The 18515-nt window shown below is 37.6% G+C and overlaps 1 non-coding gene and 1 pseudogene across 1 annotated transcript; both read left to right on the forward strand.

Annotated features, from left to right (window-relative positions):
- LOC100771811 overlaps positions 1–18515 on the forward strand; it is a 162258-nt pseudogene that overhangs the window by 122910 nt on the left and 20833 nt on the right.
- LOC113834200 lies at positions 2212–2352 on the forward strand. Its single transcript, XR_003482577.1, has one exon. It is a non-coding gene; the product is annotated as a U4 spliceosomal RNA (small nuclear RNA).

Raw genomic sequence — 18515 nt, forward strand, 5'->3', positions numbered from 1 at the left:
AGTTAAACAGGTTTCACTTAAGATAACCTAATATCCCAAAGTTTTGATTCCCACCTGCAGTATTGGCAAGAAAGATTTACATGGGAATTTGACCTCTTTTAACCATTTTTTTATGTCCCCTTCCCCAATGAAAGAGTTACTTTTGCCTCAGCTAAATTGGGGAAGTCACTTTGACCATGTACCAGCTTCTAGCTAAAGAGATTATTGGTAGGGAACTCTCCTCTCCCAGGCAGAAAGCAACAGTCAGTTCTGTGGGGTGCCCTCTGGCTGGAGAGGATGGATCTGTAGCATTCTAAATCATCCCTAAGATTCCAGACTAGTGACTTAAGCGTCACCTGGAGATGTACTTGAAATGCACATTTGCAGGTCAGCATGAGCACGGGGGTACTTACAGTATGGGGCTTATATGAATGAGTAGTTTCCAATTTTCCTATCAGAACAGCCTGTCTCACCCTGTCTGTATATTACAATCCAGGATGAACCAAACCAAACCAAAATGAACTGCCAGTGAGTGCATGGCCTCCATATAAGGGACCCAATTCATCTGGGGACATGCCAAGGAAGCCAGTATTTTCAACTCTCTCCAGGTGAGTCTAGTGAACAGAATCATGTTAATTGAGTAGATTTGCTAACCTCACAGTGTTGACACTTGGGAGTGACTTCTTTTTTATGAGAGGCTTTCCTGAGATTTACAGAGTGTTTAACAGTATCACTAGTTTCTATGTGCTAGATGCCTGCAGGATACTTGCCCACACTAGGAAAACCAAAAGTTACCAAATATTACCAGATGTCTTTTCAGGAGCAAAATACCCCAGTTGAGAACCATTGTTCTATGGCAATGTTTTCAAAGTTTAGTGCCATACTGCCCAAGAGAAATATAAAACTAACCACTTGTATAATTGAGATTTTTCAGCAGCCACATTTAAACAAACAAATTCAAACAGATGAAACCAATTTTAATAGTATAGTTAACCCAATACTACCCGAGATCGATCTTCAATGCTCATTTACTATAAGCTGCGGATCTACATGGTGTTTCTCAAGTCCTTGAAGTCTAGTGTGTGACTAACCCAGTACATTTCAAGTTAGAATAACTACAGATAGTATGATCAGTGGTCCATGTGGCTAACAACTGTTGCATTAGGCAGACAAGGTTTCATAGGCATCAGAATCAGCTTGAGTGTTTCTTACCATACGAATTGCTGACATGCCTCCCTTTCCTTCGTGGCTTCTGGTTTGCTGGCACTGGAGTGGGACTTGAAAATGGGAATTCCAAACAGTGGTCCAGGAGGTGTGTTGAGTATACTTTGAAAGCTAGAGTAGGGAAACTTTAGTGTATTACTCAAATATGAGTTGTTTTGTTTGTCAAGGGTTTTGCTCATTTATTTTGACCAGTGACAGTGACTTGGAGCCTGGGAGACACCAATAACTTAGGTCCTTCCCTAGGTCAACTGTATTTGCTTACAGCACTGGAATTTATATTTCTTACTGGCAACTGGACACTTTCTTTAGCAAGGTCTCCCCTGTCAGCACAGTGGTCTGTTTAATTGTTAGCACTTTTCTCCATTCTTTACTCAACTTTATCCATGCAGCTCAAGGCTTTAGGATTTCTTTTCCTTTTCTTTTCTGACTATTGTTATCTATTAGAAGTTCAGTACAGCATTTTCATGCCTAAGTGGAATAAAATAGAATTAAAGATACTATAAAAGGAGAGAAAGCAGGGAACAATAGTATTTAGTCACATGTTTGGGGATGAACTGAATACCAGGGTTCAGGAACAATTTGCGTGGCTCCTGTTGTACTAGAAGTGTGAGCAGCACTTCCTGCAATCTTCATATGTTCCTAGGAATGTAAGTGACTCACTTTGAAATAACCACCTCGGGGGAATCTTTCTTTCAGTCGCTTGTCTTACTCTTCCTCCTGACCAGGTGAAGCCCCATTCTTTCCTTCACGGGCCTGGAAATGATCTGCCTACTGGTGACATCACCAACACCAGAGACATGTACCTGGGATGGCTCTCCTCCGGGACAATTAGTGCCAGGAAAGTGCTGGTGGCCCAGGCTGAGCCTCTTCACAAAGTCAGTTGGCATTCCAAAGCCATCACATTCAGACTGACTCAGTCCTAAATAATGGCGCTCCATCACAGGGTGGAAACTTGGTTCCAAAGGGAGTTACTGATATTACAAATCCTGGCTAAAATAAAAATTTCTAAGCTTTTTGCAGTGGCAGTATTGTAGCTAATGAGGTTTATCCGAGGCATGATTATTGCTAATTGAAAACTTTTCCTAATACCCTGCCATGACGACTTGAAATATAGTTGGCATTGGCAATTTTTGACAGTCTCTATGGAGACTGAATAAAAAAAATTTTTTCTTCACGTGTAAAAATAGGCTGGGTCATGGAATTCTTTTCATTATTTTTTCCTGGCACTTTTAACAATGGAAAATAATTTCTCCAAGTTTCTTTTGGGAAAAGAACCTCCCCCACTCACACACCCTGTACTAAGATTTAATATTAAGAATGTGTGAATTAACTGACAGATTTATGGGCTCCATCTGCCTATCTGTGTTCACAGATAAATAAAGACACATGGGAAGACGTGATTTAATGGTTTCTTTCAGAGGAGGTGGCCGTAAGAAGAAAGCCAGAAATGAGCTGCATGTCACATTCTGTGATATTCTTTTTTTTACATTCATTTATTTATAAATTCCATTCAATTATTTATAAATATAGTCATGCACAATTATGATACATAATACAGTATGTTCATAATGGCATGGCTAAATTAAACCGATTAACATGTTATATCACACATATTCATCATTTTTGTTTTGAGAACACTTAAAGTATACTATCTCACAACTTTTAAAATATAGCATATTGTTATCAACCTTATTTATCATGCTCTCAGAAGACCTCAAGATATCACAGAGTCCATGCCTCTTGTCCAACTGCAGTTTTATATCCTTAAACCAATCATTTCCTCATTGTTAAAAACCCACATTGAAGCCTAATAGCCACAATTCTGCTCTCTGTACCTATAAGTTCATAATTTCTAGGTTACACATAAAATTGAAATTGTGTGACATTTGTCTTCCAGTGTGTCACTTATTTTTTTTTGGCAAGCATATAACTTTACTACCTGTTTTATTGTGTTTTTGTTCATGAAGCTCTTTTTTTCCCCTTTATTGCACACTTTCAGGAAAAACAAAAATTGATAAAGTGCATGATTGAAATTTCTGTTTTGTTTTACAGGAGGATGTAAATTTTAAGATTTTTTCTCTTTATCTAAAGGAGAGCCTTTAGGAATTGATGCACAAACACCACTCCCACCTAAAAGGAGATAAGTCTATACTGGAACCACATATGAGTGACCATGTCCTGGGAACACAGGTTTAGGTTACCCCAAATTACATGTTTCATGTACAAATATGTGTCTGAAGGTTTAGAGTCACACAACAAAGTCATGAATCAAGACATTTTTCAAATCCATTGGTGGAAACATGAGAGAAGCAGGTAGTTGCCAAGAGTGAACTCTAGGTCTCAGCTGCCACCTCCTAGCAACCTTAATCCTTTGATTTCTGTAGAATAGGGCCCTGTTAAGTTAATACATTCTGAAAAGTTTTTACCTCCCAGTCACAAGATATCACAATACAGATCTAGCTCTCTGGGGACCTAAATGCAGCCCAGATAAATTGTAATTGGGCTCTGGACCTGCAACATTCCACCCTCTCCACATCACTCAAAGTTACAGTCGGCCAATGGGCCTCTGCAGACACAGCTTCTCTCTAGCAATTCTTATTGCGAATAGGCTTTTGTCACAAATTCCTAAGCTCATGTGAGCAACTGCTTTGTCTGTGAGGCTTGTGTGTGCTTATGGCGAAAATGTCTACTTAATAAGAAATGCAAGCAGGATGGAGGCTTGGAAGGTGTGATAGCATTTGTTAATATGCTATGACTCACTTAACGAATATTGCAGGGCTGGGAACAGGCCACAGTGTTGGATATTCTCAAAATACAATGGAAATTGGGTATTTTCAAAACACAATGTAGGGTAGTTTTGTTTTTTTTCAATCAGAAAACCAATCACTCTGCTTTCATTGCCTTTGCTCTGGTAACCATGGTTCAAGGCATTCATACGGGCAAACACCTTTTATTTTTCTGATCCCTTGGGTAATTGCAGAATGCTTCTGAAGAGCCTTTCTGTTACTTCTTTTGGTATTTAAAAGTGAGGAGCAATGGGACATCTCTAAGGGTGGGTGACTGTAGGGCAGCAAGGGTGTTGTTTCTGTGGCAGAGACTAAAAAATGAAATACAGGGAACAGTGTACACCACAAGTAGGGAGGTTGACATATTAGTTACAAAGAGAGAGCACAAGGGAAATATGTCTACACCAAGACAAAGGCTAAAATTTCAAAACTTGCTAGTGTTTAGCAGAAAACTACATGGTAAAGGAAACACTGATACTGTGCTGCCTCTGTACATGACCTCATTCGTCTCTATGGTAATCCCAACACACAGTGAACAGACATTCTTCCCATTGAGTAACAAGGAAGTGGAGCATGAGACATTTAGTTATATAACTGACATACGGCTGGGGATACAGCGAGAAGCAGAACTTGAGATCTTCGGGGTCTTCTTCAGTTATGTGATTGTTATGTGTCTTGTCCAGACATTGTGAGCATCTCACATCACACTTAAGACTATCCTCAGATGCTCTGTGAGGAGAAGTGCATCCATTCGTCACCTCAGGTAGCTGAAAAGCTGGCTACAGGCTGGGTGACTCAAGCAATACTTGACTTCTGACAGACACTCTTAGACAAGCCCAGCTGCCTGGGGGAGTTGCATGCACATCAACAGAGCTGCTTCATTACTCTCGGAAATCTGTCGAGCTACTGCAAGCTGTATAGTGACCTCCAGGTTTCTAGTATTCAAGAGCTGGGGTGGGTTTTCCCATGCTAGGATGGGCTTTTATTGATACTGCTATCTCTGAGTCATCTCCATATAAACCCTCACTCGTACTTCTATAAGTAATCCCAATAAACTCATTGATTCAGCAAATTGGACTTTGGTGGTCTCCTTACTTTGGTCCGTCATAGCTCCCTATTTAGCCTGAGTCTGTGTTTGTTCGCATTTCCCCAGGAATAGTGTCATACAACATTACATCATAATTGTCTTACATCTAAGATTGTTGTTTCTTAGTTTTCACCATGGAATAAAATAGGCATGATCATTCATGCAAATATTTTAAAAATTAGCTGAGTTTTTCCTCTGTATAAAAATGTGTCTTTTTAGCTCTCTGGAATTTAGTGAACACAGTCACTTACTTAAAATATTTCCTTTATTGAAATTTTAATTACATTTATTTATTGTGTGTGTATGTGTGAGTGTGTAAGTGTGTGTGTGAGAGAGAGAGAGAGACAGAGATAGAGACAGAGAGAGAGAGAGAGAGAGAGAGAGAGAGAGAGAGAGAGAGAGAGAGAGAGAGAGAGAGAGAGAATATGTACTCCACAGCTCAGAGAGCAACTTGTGGGAGTCAGTACTCTCCTGCCATCATGTGAATCACTACAAGGATTAAGGTCAGGTAATTAAGTTTTGGGGGCAGCAGCTTTTATATGCAGACCCTGGTTGGTACATTGTTTTTTAAATTTTATTACAGTAGTTATAAGAGCTCATTCTGAAGATAACAAGATATTTATAATTAATAATGAATTCTCCTAATTTTCCATTGAAGCATTAATTTGGGAAGATCAAGTTCTGAGTTGAAACTGACCTATAATAAGTCTGAGAGTAAGATGGAAAGTCCAGCATGCAAATATTTGAAGAATGTTGCATCATTTCTTGAGATTGTTTCAGAAGCGTTTTGTAAATCTTTAACCTCCATATTTTGCTATGTAAAATTTCTTTTGGTTATTAGCCGATGAACTTTGTAGGGATAACTCTACCAAGCTCTAGTCACCTCAAAAAAATGACAAGCACAAACATTTAGAAGGCACACGCTGCTCAAGCTCTACACCTTGTCTGTCCAGTCTGTGTGACAGAGCCCCACAGGTCATCATGCAGGCATCTGTTTACCCTCCTTTAGTCAACATCAAGTAAAATCTGTGTCCCCGATGATCTAAAATTTTCCATTCATCATCTCTCAGAACAGACAAATCTTTAATCAACCTGCCCTAGCCTGTAGGTACATCTGGGAGTTTACTAAAAATATATATGTATATGTATATCTATATTTACTTTCTCCTCTTATTTTATTGTTATTTCTGATTTTCCTAATAATTTGAGAGAATAAACAAAAGCTAGGATACTTTAAAAAATCACACCACATCAAATCATTTTAAATGGCAAATCAGTTTTATGGTGAAATTCATTCCAGATATGAAGGAGTAAACTTGGCTGATCTTAAACTCATGATCATAATCAGGAAGATCAATTCTGTACACATGGAAAAGTCTATAAAACTAATGTAAATGCTAAAGCAATATTTCATAAATGAATTGATGAGTCTGTTTGATTGTATTATATAGCAATTCAATCTGAGGCTCTCCTGCTTGCAGGTAGGGTGTTCTGTAATGAAACTCTGCCAATGACCTTTAATGTTTTTGCTGAAAATAGAAACAATTAAAATGATTTAGGTGCTGCTTTTCCATGTTGGAATGAAAGCATATTTATATGATAGTCTACAACATTTGAACACTGAAGATAGGGTTTGTAGAGAAGCAGCCATGAAATTCATATGTGTAATGAAGCACTAGAGAATGTCAAGTGTGGTTCTTTAAGTACAGTTCATGAAAAAAGTAAGCATACATTGGCTGTGTTGAGAGGTTGAATTTTGGGTTCTCCTAAATTACTAATAGGATAACAATTGATTGGTGACCAACGTCAGTACTGTTCCTTAAGAACTCGAGATTTAGGTCTCGGTGGTTTCTTAGGCTGCCAAGACAAAAGTGGAAAGGATATTTAAAATGCTTTAGTCATTTTATGTGTCTTGAACATTATGTTATTTGCTGCCAAGGAATCAGCGTTCTAGCCACGCTTATTATCAAGTGACCAGAAAATTCATTTGTGATCTTCAAAATACACTTTTTCTCTGTTTGGAGAACTTTAATCTTACTTCACTAGGTAAGGCATTAACTCAAGCATGACCTCGTCTTGGAACTATTTCCGGTTCTTGGAGGGCTTTCCTATCAAAGTCCAATGTAAAGACCTTTGCCTTTACCTGGAGGTCTGTTCGACATGTAGATTAGAGATGGCAGATGACTAAGTTGGGAAAATATGTGCTGGGAAAGCGTGAGCTTCGGAGTTTAGAGTCCAAGAACCCACATAAAAAGTGTCATATGAATTATGACATTTCTACATACCTTTTCCATAATGAAAAATACTTGTAGCTAAAGAAAGGTTCTAAAAATAGAAATCAAGAAACATACTTGTAGCTAAAGAAAGGTTCTAAAAATAGAAATCAAGATGAAGAAATTTGAGAAATATTAGCATCTATTCAATATATAATATGTTCTCTTGGTTAAAAAATTTTAAAACAGAAGAAAAATATCAAACATAGGAAGTTTTTGGGTCATTCATTTTTCTCATACATAAAATCATCTTTCCCTAGGTGACTGATGCTACAATTTCAGATAAAATTGATACATTAAAAGCACATCCAAAAGGGGTATTTTCTTTTTTCTAATTTAAATTAGAAACAAGCTTGTTTTACATGTCAATCCCAATCCCCTCTCCCTCTCCTCTTGCCATGTCCCCCAACCAACCCCCTATCCCAATCCCTTTCTGCTCCCCAGGGAAGGCGAGACCTTCAATGGGGGAATCTTCAAAGTTTGTCATATGATTTGGAGCATGACCTAGACCCTCCCCCATGTGTCTAGGCTGAGAGAGTAGCCCTCTATGTGGAATGGGCTCCCAAAGTCCTTTATATACTAGGGATAAATAATGAACCACTACCAGAGGCTCCATAGACTGCCCAGGCCTCCTAACTGACACCCATATTCAGGGTGTCTGGATCAGTCCTATGCTTGTTTCTCAGCTGTCAGTCTGGGGTCGATGAGCCCCCCCTTGCTCAGGTCAGCTGTTTCTGTAGGTTTCTCCAGTATGGTCTTGACCCCTTACCTCATCACTCCTCCCTCTCTGCAGCTGGATTCTAGGAGTTCAGCCCAGTGTTTAGCTGTGGGTGTCTGCTTCTGCTTCCATCAGGTACTGGATGAAGGCTCTAGGATGGCATATAAGGTAGTCATCAGTCTCATTATTGGGGTCATCTTTGTAGATCTCTGGACATTTCCCTAGTGCCAGATTTCACTTTAAACCTATATTGGCTCCCTCTATTATGGCATCTTTTTTCTAGATCTCTTCTATTCTTTGACCCCCAATTTTCCTGCTCCCTCATGTACTCCTCTCTCCTCCTCTTCTCACCTTCTCTTTCTCCTAACTCCCTCTCCCTTCCCCCATGCTCCCAATTAGCTTAGGAGATCTTGTCCCTTTCCCCTTCTCCAGGGGACCACATATGTCTCTCTTAGACACCTCCAAAAGAGATGTTTTTTTTTTTTTTACCAACCATATTTTAATGTGTTTTTTTTGTATTATGATATAATGTCTTGCTTTACTGTCTGTTTTCTTTTAGAAACACTCTTATTTACATATCCATCCCCGTTCCCTCACCCTCCCATCCTCCCATGTGTGTTTTTAAAATTGAATCTCCTATTTAAATTTGTATGATGAACTTTTTTTATATTTTGATTTTATAATATAATTACAACTTTTTCCTACTCTTTCTCCCTGCTTATATACATCTCCTTGTTCTCTTTCAAATTCAAATTCATGGCCTCTTTTTCACTAATTATTGTTATCCCCCCTCTCTCTATATATATGTATATATATTATATGCATGTATATTCCTAAATATATAAACACAAACTGCCCAGTCTGTATAATGTTAGTTGTAGGTATATGATTTTAAGCTGATCATTAGTTGCCTGTAATTCTTTGTGGATGGTTGCAACCTCTTGCATTCCCTCACCCCATCAACATCATCATATATACTGATGTCATCCATAACCACTCCTGTGTATTCATTGTTTGTGAGACTTTATGGGTGTAGCTTCTGCCATTCCTAAGAGACACAGTCTCCCAGAACTCCTTGTTCCTTTGGCCCTTATGATCTCTCCACCTATTCTTCCACAAGGATCCCTGACAGGAGTTGTGTTGTAAATGCATCAGTTGTAACTTATCTCAGGAACTCTGCATTTTGATTGGTTGTGTTTTTCTGTAATGATCTCCCTCTATTGCATAAAGAGATCTGTGGTCATAATAACAAATATTTAGAGTGTATTTAGGAATTATGCTGGCTTAGTGAAGTAGTTATTGTAGAATAGTTTTCCACAAGGGCCCAATCCTCTGTCCCATTGACATTTAGTTGCCTATTACTATTTCAGATTGGTACATGAAAATAACTTATACCTAAGCTGCAGCACTGGAACATATTTTTTCACTAGTATTTGTTTCAAACATTGATTTTTCATATTGAATTTATTTGTCATCTCAACATGGTTAGATCCAGATGATGAAGAACTTTCTGTGCATAATTAAATTGTCTTTTATGTGTATGTCCAGATGCAAATTTATTTTCCCTATGAAGACCACTCTGCTCTTTACAAGACATGAGAGGTCATTTTCCCTGTTGTTTTATTCACAGAGTTTCAAAATTTGATTCCTGAAATAATAAAGCAAAGCACAGTGGTGCAATGACAATTTTGAAAGAATTTTCAAGAACGTTTTTTCCCTACACACTCCCTTCCTGTTAAAATGTATTTTCAAACTATTAGAAGCTAAAGATTATTAACTTAAAAATAAACTCCCTGGTAAAAGCTTAAAAAATGTCTAAGAGAGTTGGAAACCATACTTTTCTTCTGGTATACTATCAACAGTGTCATAGTGACTGCACAGATAGGGTTAGTATGTGTATACTTTACTCTAGGAGTGTAGCAGAGGTCTGATCATGTAGTGACACCCAGAGATACCCATTTAGGCTGTCCTTAGAAGCTTTGGATCTCCCCACTCCCACCCTGGGTATATTGAGTACTCCATTGAAAGCTTGAAGTTACTCTATGGTCTGGAGAAGTGCCTTCATACAGAGCCACATCATGGGAAGTTATAATAACCTCCTCTCTAAGGAATAGTTGATGGTTTGTTTCTGATTGATTAACATAGATTCTTAAAGTGAATTCATCTATCTCAAAATGAAGTAACCCTGTGAACAACTCAGGCTCCACTGTGGGACTCTGTGGGATCTGTGTGAGTCTAAATTCCAACCAAAATCACATCATTTTTTTTTTAACCCATGAAAGGGAAACAATAGGAAAATATGTGTGGGGTGTTTGTTTTATTTTCCTTTAACAAAATGTCTGAGATAAAAGGTTATAAATAAAAAGGTTTATTTTGGTGCATGGTTCTGGAGGTTCAGTCTCTAAAATGGGTGGCGTCATAGCTTTGAGCTGTTGATGAGCATACTGGATAGCAATGGTGGGGAAAGCAGAGAAGTGAAAACTTCTCACCTTGTGGTCAGGAAGCATAAAAGAAACTGGTTCCAGATGCAGTCAAATTGACAATTGAGATTGGCCAGCTAAAGCTACTAGTCCCTCAATGACATAAGGAGTTCACACTAGACCCTCTCACTACCATCAGTAGTGGTATCCTGGAGATCAAACCTTTGCTATAAGGACTTAGAAGGAACATTTATTCAACCCACAGCAGGGAACAGATGCTATGTTCTATATTTAGAACATGACAGTGGCAGTTCTGCAGTACTTACTCTCCCCAGTGACAGTGGAAAGGAATCCTGTTGACTCTGCTTCTACTCAATCCTGGATTGTAGTGTAATCAGCTAGTCTCCAGGTTGGTCCTACCGGAAATCACTGCACTAGCAATGTTACCACACTGAACACAGAACTGCCAAAGTTAGTTATTGCATCATTGGTGTCTTCCTACTTTCTAATCATACTTAACTTAAGGTCAAAAGTAGAGTTTAAATTGCAAGTCTTCTCTTCATTACTTTTATATAAAATTCAAAAAGAGAAATTGTAGTAAGGGGCTACCAGGGGTAAGAGTTTTCCCTCCCCTACTTTTGTTTCTTGGAAGTTCCTCATTTTCTATTCACAATAAGGCTCTACTCTCAAAGTTTAGTCCAGTGCTATTCATACACATTTTTAAAAGCAGAAACTTCAGTAACAGTGGGGGAGGAAATGCAGGTAAACAGGCTTTAAGCCACCTTGTCAAAATCACACAACTTGGCTGAGCCTTGGGAACAGACTCTTTCCTGATTCGATAAATGTAAGGTCAACTACAGTTCCTAAGGAGAGCAAATGGCTACCGTTAGAATTTAATAAAACTTTGGAGAACAAAACAAAAGAGACATTCAATAAAAAACTACAAAATAGAATATAAGTTAAAAATGAGTACCCACCTAAAGATCATTTGACCTTCTTCAGTGTCACAAGGTTGAAAATGAGAAAACTGAGAACTTAAATATCTGGTGCACATCCTTGCAGCTAGATAGGAATGCCAAGGCTACAGCAGACTTCTTGGTAACAAATAAATATGCTACCTGGGAGCAGTCAGCTAACTAGATACCCTGGAAACCTACCCAATTCAGACACGGGGAGTTTCTGGACTGAGAACAGCAAAACTCCTTATCATGGATGACTGAGTTTGTTAGAATACAGATTGTGGAGGAGTTATGAGAAAAACTGCTAGAGCATAGAACTTAACAATATCGAGTCACCAGTCTCTTCTGAAAGGGGAATTTAGGAAAATGGAAGAAATAATTAAAAGCAGAGTGAAGGGTATTTGAAAAGAAAGGTCGGGCATAGGGAAGATATAAAAACTTACAAATGTTCCAAATTTATTAGTTGTCAAATGGTAGGAGGCTGTGATTTAAGAAATGTAGCTAGAATTATACAAATGACATATATATATATATATATATATATACATATATATATATATGCAATAAAAGTTAAGAGATACAAAACATCCACAAACATTTAAAAAAAAGCAGTGTCACAAAACAATAGTATTTTTGGATAAAAGCAACTCTAAGGCCAAAATATTTAGTGGTTAAAGTGATTACTTTATAAAATGTAACATGTAATTTGTCAGAAAGGCAAGAATTCTAAGTTGCAAGCATCTAAGAGCAGCCTTAAAGCTATATTATAAAGTAAAATTTGACAAACCTGTAAGAAAAAGTTGATAAAACTTTCACAAATATCTCTCATATCCCACAGATCATATGTATATGTAGCAAGAATAATACTGGGTTTTTAGAGTCCATTAAGATAAGACTTTGAAACAAAATCAGACCACCACTATCACCACCCCCCTCCAAAAGAAAAAAAGGATAGTTCAACTTATGAGCTTAAATTAAAAAATTCTAAAAAACGTATTGAAACTTCAAGTGAAGGTGATTTCATATCATGCTTACTCATATGTTATATATCATGATATATGTTATTTGGAAATAGTTGTAGATATATAATATGTGGGGAAAAAAGAGGGGTCTTGCCAAAGTTTGATTATTGCAACTTTTCCAAAATTGTCTGTGCATATTTCCAAGTTGAATTAATGAAAAATTTACATTAATATCATTAGCATAGTAACAGGATAAAGAACAAAACCTCATGATCACTTCAATAGATGAAGGAAGAGGAATAAGTTATTAGAATTCAGTTACCATTCGTAAGAAAGAGGTGCTAGCTGAGTAAGAGTAAAAATTAACTTCCGTTTTTCTAGTAAAAAGATATGACTAAGAACCTAGTAAAAAACTCATTTTTCCCTGTAATTTGTTGCAAGTACTCATTTAATAATTAAGAATGAGATAACAATGTTGACTGTAGGAGAAATGTAGCATACCCTGGCGGCCAGCCTACCTGACACACTTCACTTCTAAATAAGAAACATGGCACACCATTCTCCTGAGTCAGAATACTAAACTCTGAAGCAGTCTGAGGGAGTGACTGCTAGCCTCCCTCCCCTCTCCACCTCTCCTTTCATGTGCTTCTTCTGCTAGAGACCTGGTGGTACAAGCACTCACTGTCTGATCTGAGGTAATGTGCTAACCAATTGTGGTTGATAGGCTTCCATGATGTAAGTGGTTACTCATGTGCAATAAAGCACACATTGTTTCCTGCAACTGTCTTAGGAGTAGCTAAGCTCTCCTCCCTTTACCTATTCACTGGCATGTTGGACTTGCCAGGTGATGCCCTGGTAATGAATACAGTTGACTATCAGTACTTATCTATGATGTGTATGCATGGGACACACACAGTACTAAGCACAATACACATAGCCTCAACATCAGAAGCAAAGAAATGAGATGCCCAAGGACTGAAAATGGACCTTCCTTCCTGATTATATAACAATTTTCTTTGCTTTTGTAGCATCTATATCATATAATCTAGCACTTTCTAATTTAGTATTAATCCACTTTATGTATTAATCATGTGAAGTATTAGTTTTAACTTAGTTGTAACTAAGTTTGTCTTATTTGTTCACTGTTTTAGCAAGCTTACTCTTGCATTAGAGACTTAATTTTCATATACATATATTTTATATTATATAGTCCATTAATTTTCACATACATACAGACATAGACACATATACATCAACCTATCTATCTATTTATCTGTCTGTCTATACATCACTTATCCATCTATCTATCATCTATTTATTTATATTATACTCTGATTATTTTCAGTAGGAGTCTATAACACAAGCTGCCATCAACATGCTTTGGATTTCAACTTTGAATGATTATTTAATTTGCAGTTCAATTGGTGAGTTGGAAACTTGATTCTCAATTATGAGATTTAGGAAGCTGGGCTTTTTATGAAGCGCTTAGGTGATGAGGGCTCCATTTCCTAAGCTGAGTAATACTGCTATAACGCCTTCCCGGAATGGACTCTGTTTTGCCCCTTTGCTTCCAGTATGAGAAAGGCCTTAAGTTTTAGCCATGATCTTTGACTTTCAGGCTCTAGATTTGTGAAAACTTTATTTCTGTTCATTATCAGTATCACAAATTCTATTATGTTAAAGAAAGTAGGAGTAAAATTGGTGCAAATAAACTAGGGTTTTCCTTTTACAAATGCCCCAAACTTTGGAAACCTAGTTAGAAGTGGGCCTCAGGTAGAGGCTTAAAACGTGTCGAATTGAATCCTGGGAAGAGCTTGTATTGCTATGCACACAGCTGTAAGGGCATTTCCGGTGGGCGGGTGTAAAATATAGGAGTTTAAAAGGAAAGAATCACAGTCTTTAGATACTCTTGTTATTATGAACAAAATGTCAATGTAAATGTATAATATATATTTATATATGATATGATATGTAATATATGTATGCAGATAAAGGACACATTTTGATGAATACTTAGGTGGAAACAAGGAACAGGATATTGGAACCTGGAGTAGAAGTCATCTTTGTTATAAAATGGCAAAGAACCTAGCTGAATTGTGTTCCAATTCCAAGACTGTAAGGAAGGTTGGAATTTGAAGCAATGAATCAGAACATTGAGCAAACACTTTAAAGAATTTAAGCGCTCAGCACATTGTATGGATTCACTTAATTGCTTGAGCCATTAGTTACAAGAGAGAAATAGAAATCATAAATAAAATAGAAGTATATTGTTAACATCAGGAAAATTCTCAGCCTGCCCTTGAGAAAAAAGAAATAATAATAAAAAACAGTATGTTTAGGAGTTAAAACCAAGGGTACAGTTAAGCAGCAATTTTATAATTTATTTACTTTTATTTGTGTATTTGTGTTTTGCCTGCACCATCTGTGATTGTGTCAGATTGCTATTTAAAATGAGGATAAATGTGTGGTCAGAAGAAAGCTAAATGATCCTCACCTAAATGATAGGGGAATGGTCTCAAAAGTATTGCACACCTTAGAGGCTGTCCCTCCCATAGGATTTCAGGCACAGAGCTATGCATACATTGTTACCTCTACCTAGATGTCCAAGGATGGCTTGCATAGCTTTGGTCCCTAAGCAACAATTTTCTGTAGAGGTGGTGCTCTCAGGATGAGCTTTGCTAAGATAATGTCTAGTTCTGCTACCTGAGAACTATAGAACAAGAGCACAGTGCGATAGTGTGTGTTAGCATTTAGGCATTTGTACTGGCTTTCCTTTGGAGTTTGCATAGGATATGCCCTCAGCTGCTGCCACTAATAGCACCACCTGTGTTTATTCACAATGTTCTTTTTTAAAAGGGCCCTTCCCACCTCTCATCTTTTTTTCTCTCTCTCTGCCTGCCTCTCTGTCAGTTCCCCCCTCTCTGCCTCTCTTTCCTCTTTCCCACTTCGCCAGAGGCTGGTATCCCCCATACCCTTTCCCTGTTTCCACTAATAAAAAAACCCTCAGCTTGAACTCTGTTGCATGGCATCTTCCTCATTCTGATTTTTTTTTATTACAACAATATGGTCACAGCAGCTGACTTCCATGCATGAAAGTGAGGTGAACATTCATTAATAAATCTGACCTGATTCAATTTCATGTTTCTTTACTGTTATTCATTAATACCCATTCCCTTACCAGGTCTTGGATTTCTATCTCTATAAATAAACACACCAAGTATTAAATACATATCAAGTAGTCTTTTGGAGTTCAGCATATCTCATATTGGATGCCAGAGTCCAGAACCACCTTAATTGATCCAAGGTTGGCAGGACCACATATCCATTGAGGATCAAGGGAGAGCCTGTTTCCTGCCCTTTATGCTTTCTGGTGGCTGCCACGTTTAGGTGTCTGTGTTTATTCTCTCTATGTGAAAATAACCACCTGCCTCCCTTTCCTAAGTAACATGTGGTCACATTTAGATTTAACATGTGCAACCCAGAATAAAGATCTCCAGATCTGGAAAGGGGCTTTTCCCATACACAATGACACTTAGAGTTTCCAGAGGTTAGTGTGCGAGCATCCTTTAGAGAACAGAGGCATTTTTCATATCTTCATACTGGGGCCTTCTCTTTTCCAATTTCCTTCCTTCCTTCCTTCCTTCCTTCCTTCCTTCCTTCCTTCCTTCCTTCCTTCCTTCTTTCTTTCTTTCTTTCTTTCTTTCTTTCTTTCTTTCTTTCTTTCTGTTAGAACACATGTTTCAATAGCTTTAGTCGACTCATTCAAGAGAATATTGTTTGAGATTCCATATTGTAAAAGTTGAGCTTCATATGTGATGGTGATTTTATGAATAGAATCTTAGGGTGAAAAGCAATGCTGTTCAGAAAAAAAAACCCATCATGTTCACATGCCCTTCTCCTTGTTATTCTCCAATAACTCTGTTTTAAAAGACTATGTATATTTAAGATACCAAGCTATGAATCATCTCAAAATCCTTTGAAAATATGCTACTTAACTTGTGCATTCACTTTTCAGCCTTTTACAATGTTTAAGTCCAAATATTCAAAGACTAGAGCACAAAACCTTAGCTTTAGACTATTTCAGTCATCTATAATTAGTAAGACAACGCTTACAAATAGAACACACCCATATTTATTTCATAACAACGGGTAAAAATATATAATTGTCTTAGTCAGGGTAATCTTTGCTTTGATGAAATGCCATGACCAAAGCAACTTGGGGACAAAGTGTTTATTTGGCTTATGCTTCAATACATACCACAGTTGATCATCAATGGAAGTCAGGACAGGAACTCAAGCAGAGCAGGATCCTGGAGGCAGGAGCTGATGCAGAGGCCATGGAGGGGTGCTGCTTACTGGCTTGTTCCCCATGGCTTGCCCAGACTTTCTTAAAGAATCCAGGACCACATCCCCAGGGATGGCACCACCAACAATTGTCTGGGGCCTCTCCCATCAATTGCTAACTTTTTTTTTTTTTCAGTTTTGCAAGTCAGGGTTCCTCTGGGCAACTACCGAGGCTGTCCTGGCACTCGCTCTGTAGACCAGGCTGGCCTCGAACTCACAGAGATCTGCTTGCTTCTGCCTCCTGAGGGCTGGGATTAAAGGCTTGCGCCACCAATGCCCGGCCAATTGCTGATTTTTTAAAAAAATGCCTTACAGCTGTATCTGATGGAGGCATTTTCTCAGTTGAAGCTCCTTCCTCTCCAATGACTCCAGCTTGTGTCAAGTTGATATAATACTAGCCAGCACATGATTAAAATAAATGAGAGATCAATTCTATTTTCATTTTATAATATATAGTTTTGATTTGTTTGTTTCTAGTCTTTCAATAGAGACACTCACTTTAATTGAGCAAATTAATTTTATACCAAAATTCAACACAAAGATTTTAGTTTTTAGTATTTAAATTTCAACTACCATACAGAAAACTTAGTTGATAGATTTTATCATGTGAAACAATTTGTCAAGTGAGGGTGCCTGAGTAAAACTTTGGGGCTGAAATAACCATGATACTCAATGAGGAAAAAATTAAATTCCACCAGAAATTTCCAGCGTTGGTAAACAAAGTTTTTTCAGTAAAAAATGAAGCCTGCCCAGAAAAACCAACAAAGAGTGTCAAACTTTTCTGATTAATATATTAAATATTGGAAAATATTTCATGGACATAATTCAAATGATGTTAACATAATAAAAGGAAACATTCTTCATTAAGTATGGCACTTTGTTATTAATAGCAATAGCTAAAATATATGCAGAAACAGCTAAGTGATTGATGCAAATTAGTGTGTCCAAACTACTATTCTAGTTATTTTTAATATTCCGAAGTTTCCTTGCTTTAACAGAAATATACTGTTTAATTTTTCTTAGGAATTAATTTAGTTTTTAAACTAGATTTTGATTCTGACTGCTTTACATGCCTGTGGTGCTTTGAATGAGAAATGTTGCCATAATCTCTTGTATTTGAACATGTTATCTACAGTTGGTGGCACTGTTTGGTGAGGTTTAGTAGCCATGGCACTACTGGAGGAAGTACGTCACTGGAGGCGGGCATTGAACATTGATAGGCTTGTCTTACTTCCTGTAGTGCCTGCTGCTTCTTGTTTAAGGTAAAGTTGTCTTTTTTCTTCATGTTTACAGCAAGAATATGAAATCTCAGCTTTCTCCCAGCTTAGAATAAATTTTTATTTCTCCTGCTCTGAATTGCTTGCTTCAATGATGCTTGTGGCTGGAGGGTTCTGGGATTATGGTGGGCTTCATTGAACTTATTTCTGTCTGTCAACTTTATTTACAATGTCCTGAAAGTTAATCTTACGGTTTTCTCTGGTGTTATGTTTTCATTCATTTTCTTCACTCCTTCTAAGCATACTGCTTTGTTCACTGCTTATGATCATTCAGTTGCTGCAAAAGATTTTTATCAGGATCAAGCTTTTATGGTTTACAGGCATTTAGATTGTGGGCTTTCCCTTTACCCTGCATCTCTGCTTTCCACCCTATCTTGCCCTGTTTGTGGAAAAACTTGCTGTAGAGTAGTTTTGTATTTCGGTTTGCATCTCTTCTACTCAAAACCAGCACTCACATTAATTTTTTCAGCTTGGTAATTCCTTTTC

This window comes from Cricetulus griseus, chromosome 2 (genome assembly GCF_003668045.3).
Source record: "Cricetulus griseus strain 17A/GY chromosome 2, alternate assembly CriGri-PICRH-1.0, whole genome shotgun sequence".
NCBI lineage: Eukaryota > Metazoa > Chordata > Mammalia > Rodentia > Cricetidae > Cricetulus > Cricetulus griseus.